Source organism: Pygoscelis adeliae, unplaced genomic scaffold, assembly GCF_000699105.1.
Source record: "Pygoscelis adeliae isolate BGI_AS28 unplaced genomic scaffold, ASM69910v1 Scaffold85, whole genome shotgun sequence".
In the NCBI taxonomy this organism is placed as follows: domain Eukaryota; kingdom Metazoa; phylum Chordata; class Aves; order Sphenisciformes; family Spheniscidae; genus Pygoscelis; species Pygoscelis adeliae.
In genome coordinates, this window is record NW_008824900.1 from 5,472,384 (window position 1) to 5,480,650 (window position 8,267).

Below are 8,267 nucleotides of genomic sequence, written 5' to 3' on the forward strand. Positions count from 1 at the left end.
TCCTCAAAGATACTTTTCTTGAACAGCATTAAAAATATTTTCGAAAAAAAATATACTACAGAGTTTTATTAGAATCCTGTTGGAAAACTACTGATCATCTGATGAAAATAAGATCTTCTGATCAGATATAATTACTATAGCCCAGGTTTCTCTTGCCTTATTTTCATTCTTTCTTTTCTAGCATCAGATCATAGTTCATTTCTTCCCCAGATCATTTCACTACCTGCTTTCCTTTTCTTCCTGAATTCTCTATTTTTTTTCTATCCTCCATGTATCACTAAACCACTTCTCACCTCAGCCTCCACTTTACCAGTCAAAAATGCTCTGTATACCATCCTTCCTTAATATATATTTTCTTCTCTTGACCATGTTCCTCAGCCAGCCAGCATAAGGCTTGGCTTAGGCTTTCAAAAGCCTACCTACAGATGCCAAGAACCCACAGACAGATCAAAGAGATGCTATGGAATTCTATCTTTTGGACTACCTTCTGGCCCCATTACTGCCTCAAATATTTGAGAAACAGTACATTTAGAACTGCGCCTATATTCAAGAGCCTCCAGTCAACTACCAATCTGGTTTAGTCTGCAGAAAAGGAAAGAGAATGGTATGTAAGTACCTTCTAGCGTTCTATCCATCCTCCATTTCAGATTTCTAGTTTGTCTCCTTATTGCCCACCTTTGCTCCTGCTCAGAACTTTCTCAGGGCAAAGAAAGATGAACTATTGGCTGAAGTCGGTTGTTACCACCTGCATTTCACCCTTTCCCAGGGATTCCACCTTTCTGTTTTCCCAGCTCTGTGCGATGAGTTTTTAAAATCAGGCATATTTTACAGGACCTGGTAAAAGAGCAGTCAAATGGTTAAACTGGCAGAACAGAGGAAGGGTGGAACGTCTGGCAGAGGAAGAAGGGAGTCATTAACCACTCAACTTGGATCTACAGAAGCCAGAACAGTTTGCCTCACCATGCTGATCTGATTCCAGAAGAAATCACCAATTACACCACGATATTCACAGAAGCAAAGAAAGTTGGTTGAAATTGTCTGCAGATGTAGAGTGAATTATTTAAAGCTTGATTCACATTGGAAGGTTTGTAATTCCTATAACCGTAAAGAGGGTTTACATTTTGCAGAAACCGATAGCATTCGCTCAGTAAACCCTTTATCTTACATCAAGTGGAAGTACGAGTGCTGCTGTATTATTTGACATTAACGTAAAGAAGCAGTACTGTAAATAACCCATACAAATTCAGAAATAATAAAGACTGTATAACAAAGTAGTTACTTCTCTTGAATTCAGTATTTACTAGAAACACAGTAAGTATACCCTCATAAACCGGATATTAAAATCCTTCTGCTGTACAGAAACTCCAAATGAAATTACAGCGTGTAATACATTAACTAGAAAATGGTGAGGTTTTCAGTCATTCCTGTAACTTCACACGCAGTTGTGTGATGATGTGATCATTCTCAGTACTTACCTAAACTATATAAGCCAAACTACAGAAACATTGGAAATTTCTAAAGAAATAACACCAATCCCAAACAAACGACCTGTTAACTGATCAACTTTCCTTTTGGAACAATTCCTCAGTATTCAGTGATAGCAAGTATTACTAGCACTTTCACTACTTGCAAACAGTATTTAAGTTTTGGATTTCTTACCTGGAAAAAACTTACTTCAGGGTTTGCAAAAATACATTGATCAGTATGAGTCCATTTACTCCTCCGGAGTACAAGCATTAAATTCTGCAATTTTACCAAAAAAACCCCACTTTGTAATAGCAAAAAACTTAAAAATGAGAACTGACATGCAAACACAGGGCTTCATTGTCAATTTTGCATTCAATTTCATAGCAAACGCTGCTGCACAGTGACCCTACATCAATGACAGTCTGAATTTATCTATTTTCACAATTTTCTTACTAGGGGTGTACATAAATTTATTTCCTTCTGTCGGATGCGAAGCAAGCACAAGTATAACTATGAGAGGAAAATGTGCGAACAAGCATACTGCCATCCAAAAAAATTGATTTGAATTAATAGAAAATCTGACACATCACTACTAAATGGTGTCAAGAGCTGATTAAAAAAGACTTTTAAAATTATTTCCTAATTCACACAGTTTACAAGTCTTTAACAAAAACCTTACAAATATACTAAGTATATTTATAGAGAGCATATAAATATACTAAGTATATTTGTAGAGAGTATAGCTGTAGAAAGAGCACAACTTCCATATTGAAAATCATTAGCAAAACATTAAGGCATTTCTTTTGGTTACCTGTCTTGAGTTGTATTTTTTATGGAAAGAGATTTTTAAGATGATATTTTTTAGAGAGAAAATCCTGAAAAATAACCTACCAAGTAACACGTTATCATAATGAAAAAACTAATGCTCCAAAATAGTTAACAGAGATTTATTAGTCCATTCAAAACCTCCTAAAATAATACACAAATGGTACAATTCAGACCAACAATAATGAACATAAAGATCCCATTAATTTCTATATAGTAATCTCAGCATATTCAGCAAGCTCCATTTTCAAAATACACACATTCCGAGGCCCTCGTCTGCCTGATTACCACCAAAGAAAGATTATAAAAGCGCGCACACACACTCCTTTGCTTTCACACTTCCAGAGTTATTTACATACAAGAATAAAAGGTGCTGAGATGGCTAATTCACAACATACAAAAATATTGGTAACACACACAACTTATGCAGTGTTTTAAAACAAAAAATGAGATTAACAGTGACATCGCATGGTCTCTCAGATAACATTTAAGTATAAACACTTACAATCTACACTGAATACCCACCAATCTAAAAGAGATTACCTACACACAAAATTGACTGCATCTATAACACTGTGCTGCAAGAAGGAATACCTCCACAATGACATTCATACACAGATTTCTTTGCTTATGTTAAGTCACAACTATTACTTTCCTAAAGCTTTACTAACATGTGGTTCTAAATCCTGAAAAGCTTTAAGCATGTGTTCAACTTTGTGCAACCCATTTAGTCTCATAAACACATGCTTAAAGCTTTGCTGGATCACAACTTTACCAGACAATACATTTTCGTTTTTAAAAAAGGGGAACAAAACTAAGGATTGTGCCACCAATGTAATTAGACAGAATGTCAGTAGCTGGAATTCTATGTCTCTAATTTTTTTTGTATAGGAAATATTGAGAAACTTGTCACTTCTGAGACATAAGAACGATTTATGGGTATTAATTGGACTTTACTGGAATACACTAACAATTTGAACTCTATTTTAACAGCTTCTCTACTGAATTTTTATGAGCTACCTCTCTTACATGTATAATAAAGAGTAACTCCAAACTAATTTTGATGTCTCTAGAGTTTTTAATCAAGTTTTCAGCAACTGTTCCCTAGTCTTCCAGCAGACTTCTAACATTAGAAACAAAATGTGGAAATAAAAATACAATTGTCCATCCTTTTCAGGGATACAAATTAGGTCTAATTATCTTGTAAATTCACAGTTTGAGAAGGGTAGAAAACCAGGGGGTTCTGTCTTTTTGTCTTTAATTTTAGTGTTTTGTGCCATTTGTGTTTCACTAGTCGGTGTGAAGATCAAAAATGAGCTTAACTATGACTTCTCTCTCTTTGTTGCTTTTGGCATCATGCCCAGGTTTAAGCCAGTTTTCAAACATTTAATTAATGGCTTTAGCCAACTACCCAAATATGAAATCTTAAAATACTGTCTACTGAGTCAACGATCACAGAGATTCAGTTTATTGCACAAGTGCAAAAATGCTATATTAACATCTGGATTTAATAACAGTAATCTGAACACTATTTAATAAATTCTGTAACGTGCATTTGCTTTGGAGTTTCAGGATATGGAAGATTTTTGTGGCTGTGGCTTCAACAGAGCCTCAGCAACACTGAAGAGTAGTTTTACAGCAGCTGTCAATCTTTACCACAGAAGAAGAGTTTGAAAAAGCTTTATTCCATAATTAATATTATGCAATTTAGGCTCTTGAACTTCAGGTGATAAAAATGCTTAAGAAACAATGCCAGGAATACTGGTTCACTACGCTCAATGCAGCACAGAATAATTTCATTTAAAGAAGCAAACATGAAACATTCATGGTTGTCAAGTGCAAATAGACTTAATTTCAGTTGTTGATCTCTTTTTTAGGCGTGCTGCTAAAAAAGTAGCAGAGATATTCACAGTAAGAAACAAAGGTTGGGGATTTTCTAAACCAGGACATGAAGTGAACTCGTTTGCCAAGTCTAATCAAACCTGCTCTTCTTCATGCAGCCTGAATGCAACCCTAAAACACACCTTACCTTCAGGTTAAAAGAAGCTCCCCTATCTTTATGTGTTTCCAGTTGCTAATTTTTTGCCTAACACTACAGTTCTGGGGTTTGTTGGAATACATCAACGCTCCAGATACATACCACCTTCTGTGTATATCCAGAAAGTTTTGTACATCTTGCTGTTCTTCCATTCTCTGGAGCAGTTCTTAGCCATGAAAGTTGTGTGCAGTGTCTGGCTTTTTCTGTAGAGGTGGAGCCAACGCTCTGTTTCATCTTAGAGGGGCCTCAGTAGAAATTATCACGCAGTCTTTAAGCTTGATGCTCTGTCTCGGTTATTCTGAAAATAAAAAATCCCTCCCACCCCCCCAACAAAGCCCTTTTTCCCATACAAAAGATGGGGAGGGAGGGGGCAGGATCAGAATGTTCAGCATTTCGGTACCAGCTGGACATCAGAGGCACACATTTCCAAAACTGAGAACGTTTTAGTTGACATAACCTAAGTTCCTTATTTTACTAAGCTGCTCAAGTCCCTTCCTAGCACCTATTGAAATAGAATTCTATCGGCAACCATTAAACATTCTTAGTTACTCCCTTTGAGAAAGAAGTTTCCTCATCTCATCTATAACTGGATTTATTTAATCAAAAAACGCATTGGGTCTGGTGATACTTTGGAAGCACTGTGCTGTTAAGTGCTCTGGCGCTATGCTAGGACTAGCCTGAGTCACTGCAGAATAATTGTTAAAAATAAACAAAATGCTATATAGGCCAAAGTTTTACCTACCAATATCAAAACTATTAACATTTAGAAAAAGTCTAACATAATCTGTGAAGGCTTGCAAGCGTGACAGTCCTTTAAAAAAGAGAAAATATTATTTAATCAACATAAGAATATTTAAGTCAAAATTCTAAGGGGTGATTAAAAAACACTCATATCAAATGGCAAAGCAAAAACATCACAATAACTTGCTCCTAGCGTATGTAACACAGGTACTACATATCCTCATGGATAGGTAACACAGGATCCTACATACACTACATCCCTGTTTGTATGAGAACGTATCTCTTGGAAAACCTTCCATTTTAACAGGATTATAAAACCAACACAATTTAAAGCGATACAATGCTCATTAAAAAATAGCAGCTGTATAAAAAAACCTGTATTTATAAAGTTTTAGTTGTTTTAAGATACAGCACTTACCTTGTATTTCTAGCCTCCTTCTGTAGTGTCTGTTTCAGCACATTTCTGGTCAATTGGAAAGTAAAGACAGGAAAAAGAAAAATCACAAAAATGTCACAAGGGTTCTTTATTTTAAAAGTAACATATTCTATTCCACCTAAGAAATGAAAACCTTAAGAATACAAATTGCTTTTTCTCAGTTTTTGCAGTTTTGTGATGTTAGTGTATCTTATCAGGTTAAAAATCCTTAGAGTAAATTCATTTCAATATGCTCTAAGCTCATTTTTAGCACCTTTCTTATTACAACTCAAATTCTAACACACTAATTATTTGTCTTTCCAGTTACCTCTGGCAAGAATAATAGTGCCCGAGGTCCATCACCCACTCCTTTTAACTCAACTACGACATGTAAGACCAGGCCTAGCTCCTTCAAGCCCAGCTTGCATCATCCCTTAGCGCTGGAATGTCTTCACACTTGGAAGTTCAAGTGCCAATTATATATATGCACTATACTTCATTTAATAACAGAAATATGTTTTAGTTTTCTATAGATTCCAATACAAAGGAACCTTTATAAAGAAAAAGAAAAGGAAACTTCACAACCACATTTTGGCTTTTTGTTATGACAACAACTCAAACATATTTGTTCCATCATCAACATTTCATTTATTAGTATATTTTAGAATATGTGTGTATACATATGCATATACAGACACGATTATGTCAATGGAAACCTACTGCATATTAAATTTAGAAAAGTTTAAAAAAAAAATCACAGTTCTCTTTAAGGGTGGCATTTATTAACTGCTGTTTCATACAACATTAATGAGGTTTTCCAGTTTTGGCTCTGAACCCATAGGTATCGCGTAAAAGGTCTCATACATTGCTCAGCCACACAATGCTGCTTTTGTTCTGAGAGATGAATCCTAACAGATAGGGGTTTTCTTCTTTTAAAGGTTTGCATGCTGAAGCTGATGTTATGATTTCTATACATATCAGTGAAAGGTTAAAAATCAAACATGTAAAAAACCAGACCAAAACACACAAGAGGAAGAGGTTAACAAGACAGAAACACCAAAAACACCTAAAAAAAGAAATGGCCTACAATAAAAGGTATTCCCTCTTCCTTCCAATAATTATTTAATCGGTAATCTAAATGCTGTTTAAAAAAACCCCAAAACCACAACTAAGTATATTATCTATCAAATATCATAATAATTCATAATTTCATCAATTACCTAATTTGATTTCTAGGCTAACAAGCAAGGGCTCCAATTTATTGAACATTTTATGCATGTAAACACTAAATTTGGCTGAATATCTGTGTATTAACCTCCACCTTTAAAGCTTTTTTTTAATAACTCATTCAACAGAATCCCACAAATTAAAAATGGTAAATATTAAGGTGATTTTCATGTTACTGTATGACTGCTCCTGAAAATTCACCTGTATCATTAAGTCCAGTTTCCTACATTTCTCCAAATACAGCTAAATTGTGAAAGTTGTTCTGCACTTCCAATAACGTATTAAGGATTTTCAGCTTCCAGATTTTTTATTTTCTTAATAACTGGTGTGATTAGCAGACAGCACTCTGTCAAGTTTTAAATGCAAGTTATACCACAAAATCATAATTTGCCCTAACTAATTGCACAGGAAAGAAAACTTCAGGAAGGAACTAGATAAAACATCAAACATTAAGAAAATAATCTTATGAAATGCCAGCTGTGCTTTTGTTGAGAGCTTTAAAACACCAATTAATTCAAAACCTGGGCATTTTTCCATCGTAAAGGGAAAGATGCAGTGTGAGGAAAAAGCATAATCACCTTCCCATAAACACAAACTTTATAACATGCTGTACTCACAGTACCGTCTAAGCTGTTGGGTTTTTTTCTTAAAAGCTGATTGATGTTAGTCTAAATCTTTTAGCCATACTGACAGCAAAGTTATGAAATTTCACAGTGCTGTTTGTGAAATATGCATGAAAAGATAAGTTTCTGATATTTACTTCATGATTAAACAAATTATTCACTTTATTTTAAATCCTGTAGTTTTTTATTTCAGCTATATTGCCTGCTGCAGCCATGAAGTCCTAGTATTCTCTCTCTCTTATGCACTGAGAGAGCAGACCAGCAATTTTCTCCACTGCACACTTAGAAACCAATACAAAACCCACGTAAATGGAATAAAGACAAATGTATTTGCTGGCACAAAGGAAAGGGACTGCGGCACAGCTCTCTACCTTGCTCCTTCCATTCCGAAGAATGTCACTCTCACAAGCGTTAACCGATTTACCTGCACCCGAGATACAGATCTGTGCGTACAATTGCTGCAGAGACACTTGTTATTTCACGTACAAAGGCAATTAACCAAGTGCCATCTAAAATCCATGTATTTTACAAATAACAAACGAAACCCTGGTCTAAGCGCAGCTGCTTTTAACAGGTAAGGGAACCTACGCTGTAGTTGCACGATTTAGGTGATCAAGGCCAGAGGTCTCAACTTCATTGCTTTGTACAAGGAAAAGCTTTCGTTTCAGTACCCGTATTTTTGAAGCCAGGCCCTGCAGTTACGCCTTTCTACCCACAGGCCCCGTACCTCACCCAGGAGTTTGTGTGCCTTACTAAAAAAAGTTAAAAAGAAAAATCCGTGACTGCAGTGCAACACAAGGAAGAATCTATCAGCGTAAGCACGGCGTAAGTCGAGCTCGGCAGAGCTCCAGGGAAGACGCATCCCAGAGCACGATGCGAGGTGCCGGCACCAGCACCCCCGCTCCGGGCTGCCTCCACCTGCGCGGCCCAG

At 36.0% G+C, this 8,267-nt stretch overlaps 1 protein-coding gene across 3 annotated transcripts in view; it reads right to left on the minus strand.

Moving 5' to 3' along the window:
* Nucleotides 1-5,529, minus strand: part of MKL2 (MKL/myocardin-like 2) — an 80,883-nt gene extending 75,354 nt beyond the window's left edge. For all 3 annotated transcript variants that reach the window (XM_009324752.1, XM_009324753.1, XM_009324748.1), the window contains exon 1: nt 5,490-5,529. The gene's annotated coding sequence lies outside the window, so the exon portion shown is untranslated. The remainder of the gene's footprint in view (nt 1-5,489) is intronic.
* Between the last annotated feature and the right edge of the window lie 2,738 nt (nt 5,530-8,267).